At 40.1% G+C, this 15813-nt stretch overlaps 1 long non-coding RNA gene across 4 annotated transcripts in view; it reads right to left on the reverse strand.

Moving 5' to 3' along the window:
- The window catches only part of LOC123335011, a 399767-nt gene extending 388739 nt beyond the window's left edge, over positions 1–11028 (reverse strand). The window contains exon 1 of one of the 4 annotated variants that reach the window (XR_006641382.1): positions 8154–11028. This is a non-coding gene — a long non-coding RNA (uncharacterized LOC123335011). The remainder of the gene's footprint in view (positions 1–8153) is intronic. The other 3 variants (XR_006553227.2, XR_006553226.2, XR_006553225.2) reach the window with 3 other exon arrangements.
- Positions 11029–15813: the final 4785 nt, after the last annotated feature.

Below are 15813 nucleotides of genomic sequence, written 5' to 3' on the forward strand. Positions count from 1 at the left end.
TTAAAGAATTAAATAAAGGAGCTCTTCTACAAAATTTCCATGGTTTTATGATTCCAATTACTCATGGTTATCATTGTTATCTCAGTGATCCAAAAGATAAAGCAAATCATAAATTACCTAATGTTTACCAATATTCATATTATTTTCTTAAAAAGATAGTAATAAGGATAAGCAAATGTGCTGCAATTTTTTTAAAAAGGTACACACGGACAGGGATTTTATTTCATGATTAAAATTCCAGGATGTCTTTGATCTATCACAATTTCAATATATGTTCTATAAATTTTAAACCAATATGATAAATCAGATCTTTTTTTTTTTTCCTATAAATTTTCCTTGTGGTATTGAGTATTTACAACTTAGTGCCAGACATTTGGGGAGAAGTAAATGTGACTGAAGTATGAAGTGATTCTTTCATCTATTAAATTGTTTAATAACAACTCTGTCATACCCCAAGGTCACTCTTGAAATCACAGCCTTGTGAAGAGGCCCGCGGGGATCAGACCAGCTGCCTAGTGTTTCCTTTTCCTCCCGAGATCCCAGGAGGGAGAGAACTCAAACCAGCCTTCCACGGTAGAAACGGCAGACAGACTCACAGAACTATTCTGAAGAGAAGAGGAGCATGAGAACACTAAAATAAAACAGGCAAAGGTGTGGGAGGGAGGAGTATAGTAACAAAGGATTTGAAAAAGACCTATTTGGCAAAACTAATACAATTATGTAAAGTTTAAAAATAAAATAAAATTTAAAAAAAAAAAGACAACTGCAATTAGTGCAAAAGGAAGCAATTTTGCATCTAGAAATGTATTCTACACAGCACTTATTCAAATGGATAGATATGTCCATTCAACACTCATTGGACAAATAGGATAAAGCAACATTTGAACAGAAATAAGGAGGTGGGCAAGAACGGGGGAGGGGTAGGACTTGAAGGTTTCCATGCGGTGGAAACAACAAATGCAAAGATTCTAAGGAAAAACTGTGCTTATTACATTCAAGAAATAGCAAATATTTCAGTCTGGCTGGTGTGCTGTGATTATGGGGGAAGAGCGGCAGAGGTCAAGGTCAGAAAAGTAGTAGGACGCCAGTTTATGGGGAGTCTTCAAGACCATGGCAAACACTTTGGATTTTAGCAACTTAAAAGGGGAGACATTGAAGAGCTTTGACCACAGTGGTTTTTATCTGACTGAGTTTTTTAAAAATGACTCTTGGCTGCCGGTGGGGAGAAGAGACACTGATAGAAGATGATAACAATAATCTAGGTAACAGGCAATGATGGTTTAGATCAGATGCTGGTAGTGAGAGATGCGGAGAAATGGCCAATCTGTTTAAAAAATAGAATCTGCATATACATAAAAATTAAAATCAATAGGATTTGCTGTTGAATTGGATACAACAATTTCTTTGTTAGAGAAAGAGGACAATGCCAAGGTTTGGGGCCTAAACTGGAAAAATGAAATTTGCATTTACAGAGATGGTAAAGACTAGGATATTTATTTCCATATAGTTTTCTATTTTCTCATAACTATAAATAATCTAAATAGCAATGAATTGTATAATAACTAAATAAATTATGGTATATCTATACTATAGAACCAGTAAGATAAATGAAGGCAGAACCATTTGTCCTTTCATGGAAAGAGATCCACAACATATAATTAACTTAGTCACAAGATACAGAAATATGATGAATAATATACAACGAATTCTAATAGTAGCTATATCTTTGGAAACTGGTAGGTTAGTAGGGACTAGCATCAATTTAAATAAGTCTTACCACCGTGGTTTAGTCACTAAGTTGTGTCCAACTCCTGTGACACCATGGGCTGTAGCCTGCCAGATCCTCTGTCCAAGAAATTTTCCAGACAAGAATACTAGATTGGGTTGCCATTTCCTTCTCCAGGGGATCTTCCTGACCCAGAGATTGGAGGCGCATCCCCTACATTATAGGCAGATTCTTTACCTGTGAGCCTTCCGGGAAGCCCATGAAAACTGGTGGGTTAGTAGGGACTAGCATCAACTTTAGCAATTTTACCATAGTCTGAGGTTTTAACAACTTATATATCTTATTATTGTTCATTATTAGCATGTATTGCATTTTATAATTACAAAAAAGTTTTAAATAAACAAACAAGAGCATCTACCCACGTCAAGCTAAAGACCTGGACTCTGAAGTCAGACTCTTAGTTCAAATGCCTATTCTGTAATTAGCTATTTGACCAAGAGAAAATTGCTCAACCTCTCTGTGTCTCAAATTTTCATCTTTAAAAAATAGATATAAATAATACCTATCTAAAAAAGTGGTTGTGAGGATTAAATGAGATAATGACTATACAGTCCCTAAAACAGTACCTAGAACACAGAACATGCCAAACAGAAATAAACTCTGAATACACTTAATGGAAGTTCTTGGCTTAATTCTTACCTATGACTTCATGAATATCACTGTTATTTGTATTTCACCTGTTATACAAAATTGCTATTTCCTACATTATCAAATGTGGGACTGAGCTCTGATAAAATAATATGTAGAAAAAAAAGTGAATTATGAATAAAACTCTACCATGTGATAAATCACCACAAATTGCATAGACTTTACCTTTTTAACAGTACTAAGAAGTATATGTGTGTGTGACTGTATGTGCATATTTAAAGTTGGTGGGTTTAGACAGGAGGAAAAAGAACACTGATGAGGACTTTAATTTTAGTCATAGTCTGTGCTTTGAGGAGGAAGACATATTTGTGCTTATCACATTTTAATAACTCAAAAGATCAACAGAAAGAGAAAATGGTAAGAGGGGAAAATAAAGTCCTTGTAGGAACAAAAGACGTGAATGAATGATTTCAAACTATCAGGTTGACTACTTTTATGAAGATCTGCTCTTTTTCACATATACCCCAATGTTCACTGCAGCACTATTTACAATAGCCAGGAAATGGAAGCAACCTAGATGTCCACTGACAAATGAATGGATAAAAACGTGGTACATATATACAAAAGAATATTACTCAGTCATAAAAAGGAATGAAGTTGAGTCAGTGGTAGTAAGGTGGATGAACCTTGAGCCTATTGTACAGTGAAGACAGAAAAAACAAATATCATATCAACACATATACATGGAATCTAGAAAAATGATTCTGATGAACCTATTTGCAGAGAAGGAATAGAGACGTCCATGTAGAGAATGCACTTGTGGACCCATCAGGAGAAGGAGAGGGTAGGACGAATGGAGAAAGTAGCATCAACATCTATACATTATCCTGTGTAAAACAGACAGCTGATGAGAAACTGTTATATGACACAGGGAGTCCAGCCCAGTGCTCGATGATGACCTAGAGGGGTGAGTTGGAAGGAGGGGAGGGAGGCGCAAGAGGGAGGGGATATATGTACAATTACTGCTGATTTGTGTTACTGTATTGCAGAAACAAACAACATTATAAGGCAATTTTCCTTCATTTAAAAAAATTTTTATTAAAAAAAAATAGAAAAGATTTAGTCTTATAAAAATACATTGTTACCAATAATATTTTTGCTTTTTTTTAAGAGCTTATTACCATATATACCAAAATAGATGGTGACCCAGATTCCCCCATTTTCTCAGTAAGAAGATTCCTAAAATGTTTTTAGCCAACATGAGCACATAATTACTTGAAATAATTTTATCTGAATTGTTCACATGTGTCTTTGTCATTACATCTGTATCAACTCTGGATGCACATTTAGAGATGACGAACTACTTTCCAGAGCTCATCAAGTTCTTTTCTGTCTCAACTGTTTGGATTTGTGCAAATGCGATCAATAACAGTATTACCCCATGCCTCAAGTACTCAACAGCATTACCTTAGGGCACTGACTCTTTTCATCATCCTGCAGGAATATATTCCTAATTTCCACAAACTCAAACACACAGAATCTTCCTTTTTTAGGGACTAAAATTCTGGTAAACACTGGCATACAATAAAGTTGTGACGTCAAACTCCCAGGAACAATAACAAGCTAAATAGTTCTGCTTCTTTTTAAAACCTATAATGGCAGATGAGCTCTGTAAGTATCCAAATCTAACATTCAATGAGGTCTACAGGGTTTATTTGCTTATTTGTTTTCCACAAATTTTAACTCTATTTTACAGTGCATCCTTTATGAGGGGCTTCCAATGAATTTCTTGTTAAATGCCACTCAGTCTTCTGGTGGATAATATTTTAGAGAAAAGAAAGCCTTTCTTATGTTTAAACATCAATCAGGCAGTATGCTAAGCATCTTTTATGTAATGTCTATTACATGACATTTTCAAAATAACCCCCTAAAGTAGAAAATATTATAGTCACCATTTTCCAGATGAGAATACTGGGGCAATTAAGTAACTTGCCCAAGATCACAAGGCAAAAAAGTAATGGAATGAATATTTGAAACTCCAAAAATCTCATGCTCTCAGCCATTACTTTCTATGGCACTCCCAGTTAAGACTATTGGCATAACATCCATTTCGGAAGAAAGGCTAAGAAGAAAGAAGGATCCAGACAAAAGCATGAGTCTTTTTACTAAAAAATAGACCAACAATTCAACAGGAGAGGAAAATATGGCCAAACCTGTGGGTTTTTTAAAAACGAATATAATTAAATCTCCATGGACCAAAGGAAGAACAATTTGTCAGAAACAAAGAGGCTATTTAAAGATATTTTTCTACAGAGGACATTACAGAACCATAAGGTATTTGAATAAAATTTTTCTAAAAATGCAACTTTTTAGAACCTGTAAAGTTTACTTAAGAAAACATTATCCTTTACTTAAGAAAACATTTATCCTTTCTAGTTTCCTTTTATATAGTAAAGGATAGGGCTGGGGAAGCTATGGTTTTTCCTATGACTAGAATTTCTTCATAACAAGAGTCTTTGACATTAGTGAGTAGAAAACCTCATATTGGACAGTCAGCTGTGTGGGAAGGAAACATGAAATTCAAGTGTGAGTCCCTCAGTCCTGTTCAACTGTTTGTAACCCCATGGACTACAGCCCACCAGGCTCCTCTGTCCATGGAATTCTCCAGGCCAGAATACTGGAATGGGTAGCCATTCCCTTCTCCAGTGGAATCTTCCCAACCCAGGAATCAAACCCAAGTCTCCCTCATTGCGGGCAGATTCTTTACCATCTGAGTCACTAGGGAAGCCCAGGGAAAGCTAATTAAGTTCTGAGTCAAGAAAATGTAATTCAACTCTTTTGTGAGTTATTCAGTGTGTCTCTGTGGAATGCATTGGATTATTCAATAAATATACCTTGAGTAGTCATTATTTGGAGAAGGCAATGGCACCCCACTCCAGTACTCTTGACTGGAAAATCCCATGGATGGAGGAGCCCGGTAGGCTGCAGTCCATGGGGTCGCTAAGAGTCGGACACGACTGAGCGACTTCACTTTCACTTTTCACTTTCATGCAGTGGAGAAGGAAATGGCAACCCACTCCAGTGTATCGCCTGGAGAATCCCAGGGTCGGGGGAGCCTGGTGGGCTGCCATCTATGGGTTCCCACAGAGTCAGACTGAAGCGAATTAGCAGCAGCAGCAGCAGTCATTATTTGACTAGCACTTCGTTAAGCACTTTAAGTTTATAAAAAGAGTCTCTGTTTTCAATCTACATAATCTTTAAGCATAATTATTATTGGATGGTAGGATTATGTTGATCTTTATTTTCCCTTTTGGATTATATTTTCCAGCTATATCAATTTGGGGAAATTAATCCTTCTAATCCTTCATTTCCTCATCTATAAAGCAGGAATAATAGTATATCCATCTCAAAGTTCATGTGGGAAACAGATGAAATAATGATGCACAGCTAACGTTTTTCAATAAATATCAGTTATTTCATTTTTATTGTTATTTTAAATGCTTGCCATTTTTAATGGGACTGCTACAGTCCTACTGTGGTTGTGAAACAATACAACACTTATCCAATACTGAACAGCTTTTATTTAGCTAATTTATTGCTACCACAAAAAAAATATGTAATTAAGTACCTAGTGAATGTCAAACAGAGTAAAGAACTCAAAGAAGAGATCACTTTTGCTTAGACAGATCAGAAATTATTTGGAAGACACAAACTTTAAGTTTCCATGAATGGAGGAGGAGCAGGAGAGGACACAGACAGCATGTCAGAGGTCATGGAAATGTTAAGCTCAAATCATGGACCCTGAAATAGAAGCAACCAAGGGGTAGTAAGGCAACAGGAAAGAGCATTGGGGAGTTCCTTCGTCAATTCCTCGGTTATCAAAGCGTTTCCGAGTATTTTCCATGATGATATTCGCATTTCCACTTCTTAGTTGAAAGAAAAGCTCTTCTCCCTTTTTCCTAATGCCCCAAGCTCTGGCAATTCTCTCTGTTCCTCTTCCACCTGCAAGTAAGTAAGCTCATCTACCCTCATTAAGTATAGGATGAGTAGGTAATTGTGTGTGGCCAGGAAGAAACAGGAAGATTTTTCTACCAGGTGATGTAGTGGAAATACCATAGGCTAAGAAATAAGCCTTAGTTTCCAGTCCTGGTTTTGCTTATATAATTTTCAGTTCAGGGTCTCAGTCTTTCCATCTCTAAAATGGGGTGGTGATACCACAGATGTTGTGATCATTAATTTGATAAAGTTGATAAGGTAATTAATATAGCTAGTATATAGTCAGAACTCAAATAAGAGATGGGATGGAAGACAAGGAAGAAGAGGAGGAGGAAAATGAGTAAAAATATTGAACCTTATTGCAAACTTTTTCTTTGGGGGCAACCCTTGTTTTGAAGAGAGTAAAAAACAAAGGAATCATGAGGAAAATGAAAGGAGAAAAAATATGTCTTTCAAAGTTGATTTATCCTGGATTCTAGCCTGTCAAAACATTTTCAACAATAGAGCTCAACATTCTATTTCATAACTTGAAATTGTTTAAATCTCCCCTAAAGACCTACTCATAATCTGTTAAGGCTATACTCATTTAACTGGCATTATATTTTAGTAAAAGAATCCTATTCTCCTTGCTGCTGCTGCTGCTAAGTCGCTTCAGTCGTGTCTGACTCTGTGCGACCCCACAGAGGGCAGCCCACCAGGCCCCTCCGTCCCTGGGATTCTCCAGGCAAGAACACTGGAGTGGGGTGCCATTTCCTTCTCCAATGCATGAAAGTGAAAGTGAAGTCGCTCAGTAAGCGTCCGACTCTTCATGACCCCATGGACTACAGCCTACCAGGCTCCTCCATCCATGGGATTTTCCAGGCAAGAGTACTGGAGTGGGTTGCCATTGCCTTCTCCCCTATTCTCCTTTTACAGTACTTAATGATACAGCTCTTAAATTTCCGGGGGGAGCCACTTCATCTGTGATAGCCAAAAACTAGCAACAACCTAAATGTCCATCAACAGATGTTCATATTCACATAATGGAATATTACTCAGCAAAAACAGGAACAAACTAGTAATACCCATAAATTACAGGGACAAATCTCTAAAACATAATGCTAAGTTTAAAAAGTGAGACACAAAACACGACATACTGTAGGGGCCCTTTATAAGATATTCTAAATAAGACAAAACTACAGTGATAAAAATCAGATCAGTGGTTGCCTGAGGCTGGAGATCACGGTCTGCTGCAGAGTCATGAGAAAATTCAGGGTGATGGAAATGCTCCTATATCTTGCTTATGGTGGTTTGGTTGCACTACAATATACAATTACCATAATTCAAGCTCTACACTAAAAGGGGTGAATTGTATTATATGTAAATTACACCTCAATAGGCTGGGGAGGAAAAATCTCTAAGGCAACCACAGCTTCCTGACAGGAACCTTTACACACACAGCTTTAAATAAACAATGATCCAACTCCAGCAAAGCAAAATCAGGTCCTAGAATTTTTTCACTGTCATTCAAACACGTTACAGTATATTCCCCCAAAACTTGCATACGGCAAACGTAAAAAGAGCACCGTACTCACAATCTGTATCCGACTTCAAAGGCTTTGAAATCGTCCAGCACTTGTATTACCCGAGCAAACAGCTCATGGCTTCTCTCCCTTGGGTTATGAATGGTGCTGTTTACCCGACCTCCATTAAATGACAAAAGGTTCATTTTACATATTAACACCTTCTATCTCCACCCAAAGTTCCCAAGCAAATTCCTGGAAGAATTTGTACAAGAACTTACTGCACGCAGCCGATACAGCCTGGTGGGCCTTAAGACCGTATCCGTCAACAACCAGGGTGATGCAGCGAACCCGTGCTGCTCAGGCTGTTTGTCCAGTCGGTCCTGGGTCATTCCAGGATGGTCAGGAAACTCCTGAAGGCCCGCCATCTTCTCTTTGGCCCCTACAGCCATCAGCTTGCCTCACACTGACCGGGCACGAACCCCGGAGAGCAAGAGCCTCTGGCCCAACTGCCGCACCTGGTGGTGGAGCCAGCAGAGGGGCTTTGCGGCCGCGGAACGCGAGGTCAGGGGCTGGGAGGACTAAGTCGGCTGCGTGGTACAGAGCCGAGGGCGGGGATCTTAAATCTCCGCTCATCCTCCTTCCACCTGGCCCATCTCACTCCAGGTGTTAGTACTTCGGACCCTTAAACTTCTTATGATGGGTCTAAGCTTTGCCTGAAAAACTCTTCCTCGCATTTATACTGTTATCAGCCAACATAGCCAGTAAAACTGCCTTTTATCATTCATTGTTTTGGATTTATGCCGTCATATTTGCTCATATAACCAACATTTACCAGAGCCAGAAATGGTGCTAGTTGCTAGAGTTGTAACACTGACCAAAGGAGATGCAGGCCCTTCCCGTCCCTGGCTCTGCGGTCCGCTGAAATCACACACTGTTCCCGCCTTCCATGAGGGCAGCAAACGGACCATCACTGAACATCTACTAGCTTACCGGAGAGTACAAGCACTTAGCCCGCAACCTCGTTTAAGCGGGCAACAGCTGAGGCTGGACTCTGATTGAATAATAATAAAAAAATAATAAATTTACAAACAAGGACCACAAAGCCCAGAGGTTAAGTCTGTCTAGGCAAAAAAGTAAATATGACTATGGTACAGCTGACCCACGGTACTGTCTTGCCCTCATCTGGCCGCAGAAAGCCTTTTTTCATTCTCCTTAAATGCCACTATGTGAAGCATCATCCACTCAGCCCAACTGGTGCTCATAAAAATGTTAAGCCAATGAGTAACATTTCTGTAATGTCCAGTGGTTCTCAAATTACAGCAATATTCCAATTGTTTGAACGGCTGATTAAAACACAGCTTGCTGCCCAGCACCTGATTTAATTGGTCTGGGGTAGGGCCTAAGATTGATGCTTCTACTAGGAATGCTGACACGGATCGCTTAGGGACATGGTGTTGAGATCACTACTCTAATGAATGCATAGGGTTTCCAGCCCAACTAAAGAGTTTAAAGTTAAGAACAACAGAATCTACAAAACTTCTTCATCACCTTCTTAAAACATGGGAACAGGAACAAGCGGAGCATGTGAGAGAAGTCTGAACCCTTAAACCACTTACAGCTGAAACAAATGAGGTTGTGGGAACCTTAGTACAAACTGGAGATGCCAAGGATGGGTCAATGTAAGTCCCTCAGTTGAAACAAGGGTACCACTCTTGGAGGCAAAGTTGGTAATGAGGGAGGCTGTGCATGTGTTGGGGCAGGGGGTGTACAAGGCATCTCTGTGTCTTCCACTCAATTCTGTTATGCACCAAAAATAGCTCTAACAAAGGATAATTTTAATTTTTTAAAAAATGTTTTCTGTAAATGACAAGGCTAGGACTTGGAGTCAAAGGCTATATGATATAAAACCAAAGAATACTCTTACTCCAGTGCTAGAGTTTGGAACATGGAAAGCGTAAGTACATTGCAGGTATCAGATATCACTCCCCTTAGTGCCCGGTGTGGAAGAATAGGGGGTATTTGGGGCGGCCTGAACCCCGCAAACAGCCTCATGGAGACCAAGTCCAACTGAATCTCTTAATATGCCCTGCCCCACACCTATGGTTTACAATATGTAGGTTTGATCTGAGTACGGCCCAGAAATCTGCATTTTTCCCATCATACTGAATTTTGGAAAAAACTAAATGGTTGTTAATGCCTCCAGGAAACATTAACCGTGTCCAAAGCAATCCTCTCTGTTGCTACTTCTTAAAATGTCCTGGCTAGGCGCTGAGTACTGGGGGTCAAACAACAAAGCCCACAGGTAGCAGCTCGTCCTCCACTGCTCAAGTTCCACATGGTCAGGGAGCTCTGCAAATCAGTATCATTTGGGGTCAGTGGCTCTTTAATCTCCTAGATGATCTAAACAAGAAAGATGGCCAGCAGCAAGCCAAGACTGAATTCCTTTCCCTTAATATCTGCATTCCATACCTGTTCATCCCTAATTCTCCATTGTTGTAACCTAGCTTCATCCAGAGCATCAGCTTCTGAAAAATAGTTCGGTTACTCGAGGAACCTGAATCTGATCAAGACTTAAGTATGTGTGTGAATGTGAACAAAAAGAAGAAAAGGGGAGGTTAATTAATATCTATTAGAGGTTAAGAAAGTGTTTTCCTACCCAACTCATGTACTCATTGATCAAATGCCTACTTTATACATGTGCTCTGTGCTAGACCCTGAAATCTCAAAGGAGCACAAATCATGCTGTCTTCCCTTGTAGAGCTTATGGTCTGTCTAATGATCAAGTGACCACTGATCTGCATAAGTAGAGGGGAGCAACCGTTGCCTTGTTTACACACAGATGGGACCCAAAGCAAGTTAGACCAAGTTGGGAAAAAGTGACAAGTCAAAGTAGTAAAGTAGATTTATCATCTTCATTTTAGAAAGGAGGCACTGAATACTTTACCCAACAACATAATGAACCAATTCTCCATGTTCTCCTTTCTACATAGGATTTAGGAGAGCCCTGATCAAATCATAACCTGCAGGTGCCCCCATATCTCTCCCCAACAAAACAACTGGGATCCCTTATTGTTGTGGTGGTTTTAGCTGCGAAGTCATATCCAACTCTTTGCAATCCCATGGATTGTAGCCTGCCAGGCTCCTCTGTCCATAGCATTCTCCAGGCAAGAATACTGGAGTGGGTTGCCATTTCCTCCTCCAGGGGATCTGCCCAACCCAGGGACTGAACCCAGGTCTTCTGCATTGGCAGGCAGATTCTTTACCACTGAGCCACCTGGGAAGCCCAGCTGTGATGTCTGGCTCTATTTTTCGCCCTCTCCTCTTGGTTATGCTGTTTCCCCAGACCCTTTTATAAAGACAGTTACCCCACAGAAGTTGTATGCCTTAAGCCAGGAATTCTCAGCCTATGGTGAGTGTAAGAATTTCCTAGAGCTCTTTTAAAAATGGAGATTCTGGATCTTTTCCTCAAGATTCTGAGTCAGCTGTCTAGAATCAGATTCAGAAAACTTCATTTTTAATAAGCACCTTAAGTTTTCTATCTAGACATTGAGTTTTAAATGTGGTGTTTTACTTACTGCTCAAAATAGCCCTATTTACACAGGAGGACATAAAGTGCAGGAAAGTTGAATAATTTGCCTAAACTAACAAAGCACGGAAACTGCAGAATCTGGATCCTAACAGAGTTTCCAGACCCCCAAACCCAAGGACAATCCCAAATAAGCAAACCTAATGCCAGAGGCAATTAAACTGAAAACTAATAAGGTTTAAAGAGAAATGGAAGGAAGCCTTAGGTTCATTGAGAGGAAAGGCCAGCAATGAAATCATAAGGGGCTCAGAAGCAGACTTTGCCAACCACTCAACTTTGCCTAGGGCCAGTTCCACTATGCTAAGGCCAGCACAAGCATACACGCATAAACAAGGCAGAGCAGTTCCTATAAATGTCTCAGGAAAAAAACTTGAGATTTTACATGCAATTAATTGCAAAGACATTTCTTAATGGCAGCCTCCTCTTGCCTTTCCAAATTAATGAGTCAGAAAAGCTCTGCTCTCAATAGCATCTTTAGAAGTGGGCAAGGCCCCCTCCTGGGCTCCCATTAAAACAGAACACAGGACCTTCAGCTAAATGCTGCAATGTCCTCCAAATTAGAAAGTCATCTTGAAGCTGTAAAACCCTGTGCCCAGATTCATTCCTGGAATCCCTTTTGGTCCCAGAAGGAAAAAAAGGCAGGGAAAGAGAGGAGGAGGGGTCATCTTGGGTAACATGTCACTTGGAGAACATTCTGGACAACATTAGAGGTAGTTATTTCATTTAAAAGATGGTTCTTTCTGTGAAGGAAAATGCCTTTTTTCTTATAAATAATTTTGCAAGTAAAGAGGATGGGGCTGGAAAAAAAAAAAAAAAAACCTCAACTATTGGGTACCAGGAAACACACTCAACAATAGCATTTTCAAGTTCTTTCTGTTTTTACTATAGGTATTTGTGTGTGTGTGTGTGTGTGTGTGTGTGTGTGTGTGTGTGTAACATACACTGGGAGGAACTAATAATGAGCAGATTTTCTCATATACCATCCAGTCTATAAATAGATGAAGTAGGATAGGCTACAGCCTCTTGCCAAATTAAACTCGGAGTTAAAGGCCTGGGTGGCTACCTGGAAACTTAACGTTCTGTAGAGTCTTGGCTTTTAAATGAACCAACAAGGGCCCACCTGTGTTTGTTACATGTCCCTTGGATAATTAATGCTGGTGATAACACCTAAGTGTTAGCACACAAAGCACCTGGAATGCAGCTCGCCCATACACATTCTAATCACATCGGCCACCGAACTCTCTAAATGACCTTCTTCAAAACATTGACTGTCTTTGAAACCACTGAAGCCAACCTAGGAGGAAGCTGTTTTTTCCTAGGATTGGGCTGAGGCAGAGCCGTTTTCTTAAAGCGAGAGTGGCACCAAGTGGTCAGGATGGGAACTAGGCTGCCGATTTGTATTCACAGCCTCCAGCCAGGCTGCACACCTGCCAATAAGTGTTCCCAGGCTGGCAGATGTCTCGGGCCCATCTCCTCAGAGCCGTGACCAGGACCAGGGAGGAAAACGGAGCCCTGTGTACCCCTAATAGCTCAAAGGTGATTCTGAAACTCACATAAATCCTCAACTCTCCTAGTTTTAAGGAGACTTAAATTTTAAAGCTCACCAAAGCCGGGGTGGGGCTGGGAGGTGGAGTGGATCGCAGTGAGGACCACCTATTCCATATCATTGTTTACCATAGTCATAGTATTTTCTTTTTTTTTTTTTTATCAAATTGGAGTATAATTGCTTTAATGAAATGTTGGTTTCTGCCATACAACAGCGTGAATCAGCCGTAAGTGTACATAAGCCCCCTTCCTCTTGCACCTCCCTTCCCACCCACCCTCCATCCCACCCCTCTAGGGCGTCACAGAGCTGAATTCCCTGTGCTATACAGCTGCTTAGTGTTCTCTGTTTTTACTAAAGTCTGTCTGTATCACTGAGCTTCACAAAGATGATAAGAAATATTATCTCCATATTACAGATAAGAAAGAAGGGGTGTCGTGGTAAGAACAATAGGGAGAATATTAGAGCAGGTAAGTGTTACATGACTTTGTGTAATTCCTTGTTTAACTGCTGAACCAATAGCTCCTCCTGTCTGTCAGCTTATCACGGCCCCAACAGATTTTTTTTTCACTCATGCACAGAGTCTCCTCCCTAGACCAGTATCACTACTGCATATTCTGATTGTTCTCTTTCTTCATATTTGTCTTACTTTGTTTCTTCCTGTTTTTCCCCCTCTAATGGCTCAGACTCAAATAACTTGGGTGGCTTCAAAGACCACTATCAGAAAGGGTTTCTCCCTCCTGTGGTTTCCTATAATTATAGGCATACCATTTCCCCATCATGCTGCAGCATCGTTAATCACTTCAAATACAGAGAGAGCCGGGCATGCTGCTCTATGAGCAGAAAGCCCACGGTCCCATTTCAATTTGTGATTGTATCAATAATCTCGAGACTGTCTTATGTGAACTAACCCATTCTTTCTAGAGAAACTGGAAGGAAACTGCTAAAATCATATAGGCAAACCCTCACTGACACAGGGAGTATGTTTGTATGATATAAAATTCCAGATGACAGTTGTCAGCTGCTTTGTCCTGCATTTCTAAGCAGCAAAAAGGCAATATCCTGTCAGGATATTCATGTAAAGAATTGTGAGAACCTCTATCATTAAAAGCACCAGTTGTCTAAGGATCTCTCCCACACACCCCAGGGGCCAGTATGAATTTAAACTGCTTATAGATCAGAACAAAAACAACAACAAATTAATCCTGATGTACTTTTCTAGAATACCCTAGTGTAATTTTCATGTGGCAGCCCCTACACCCCAAGACTACAAGAAAATCTTGTAGCAATTTCACAGATAATATTACTGCAGATTGGAAAGATTAGAGAAAGCATAATTTCTAAAGAGATCATTTCATAGGGGAAAAAAAGCTTAACGTAAATATTTTGATTTGTATTGATTATTTCTCATGAATACATCTTTAACCAGGCAATCTTCAAGCACAGAATAAACATATCACAAGCAATGTGTGTATGTGTTAGTCGCTCAGTCATGTCTGACTCTTTGTGACCCTGTGGACTGTAGCCCGCTAGGCTCCTTCTTCTGTCCATGGAAATCTCCAGGCAAAAATACTGGAGTGGGTAGCCATTCCCTTCTCCAGGGGATCTTCCCCACCCAGGGATCAAACCCAGGTCTCCTGCACTCCAGGCCGATTCTTTACTGGCTCAGCCACCAGGGAAATCCAGATATGTCACAGGTTATCTCCTAACAGGAAAATAATTTTCTTTGGGATAATAAATGAGTAATTACACATACTGCCATGGTCAAACAGTGGAACCACAAGACTGGAGAAGGGAATGTTTAGATACAACTTGCCTTTAAAGAAAATGCACTCATTTGTTCCAAAAAATGTTTATTGAGTATCAACTCTGTACCAGGTACAATGTTTATGACAGCAAATAAGGCCCTTGGATGGTATATGCTAGTAGAACTGTGACAATTGTACTTTGTAACAACAATAAACGACTCTAATGTCAGGTAGATAAAAATGCTATGAAGTAAAGAATACCACTTGAGAAATACATTATGAGAGTGGCAGAGTGGTCAAGGAAGGCCTCTCTAAATACATAAATTTGAGAGCAATGAAGGTCTATGATCAAATGTGCATTTTTAGGATTTAAGCCTAGTAGCAGCCATAACGGAGAAGGCGATGGCACCCCACTCCAGTACTCTTGCCTGGAAAATCCCATGGATGGAGGAGCCTGGTAGGCTGCAGTCCGTGGGATCGCTGAGCATCGGACACGACTGAGCAACTTCCCTTTCACTTTTCACTTTCATGCATTGAAGAAGTAAATGGCAACCCACTCCAGTGTTCTTGCCTGGAGAATCCCAGGGACAGGGGAGCCTGGTGGGCTGGCGTCTCTGGGGTCGCATAGAGTCAGACACGACTGAAGCAACGCAGCAGCAGCAGCAGCAGCCATAAGAAAGTACCAAAGGGAGAAAAGAGTGAAGGTGCCCAATAGCTAGGGATGCCTTTAATTCCATAGGGAGGGTGGAGTAGAATAACCAATCACTGGGGATATTAACTGCCTGCTCATCAACTTCTGGGAATCTAAGTACTTATCTGGTGCTTTCCGCTTCAGCAAGGGAAAGAATAAGGGTCACACGATAAACAGATCATCCTTGACATTTCACAGAGGTTTGAATTAATTGCCATGGGATAATAGCATCAAGACTTAAGCTTATAACAAATGTTACTTTCAAATCAGCTATGCAAATACAGCTTTAAGAAGCCTGATATATGTAGATTTATGACTAGTTCCTTACAAGTAATGATCTAAAAAAAATCTTTTAAAAAATTCCACTAAC

The sequence above is a fragment of the Bubalus bubalis genome, chromosome 9 (genome assembly GCF_019923935.1).
Source record: "Bubalus bubalis isolate 160015118507 breed Murrah chromosome 9, NDDB_SH_1, whole genome shotgun sequence".
Taxonomy (NCBI): domain Eukaryota; kingdom Metazoa; phylum Chordata; class Mammalia; order Artiodactyla; family Bovidae; genus Bubalus; species Bubalus bubalis.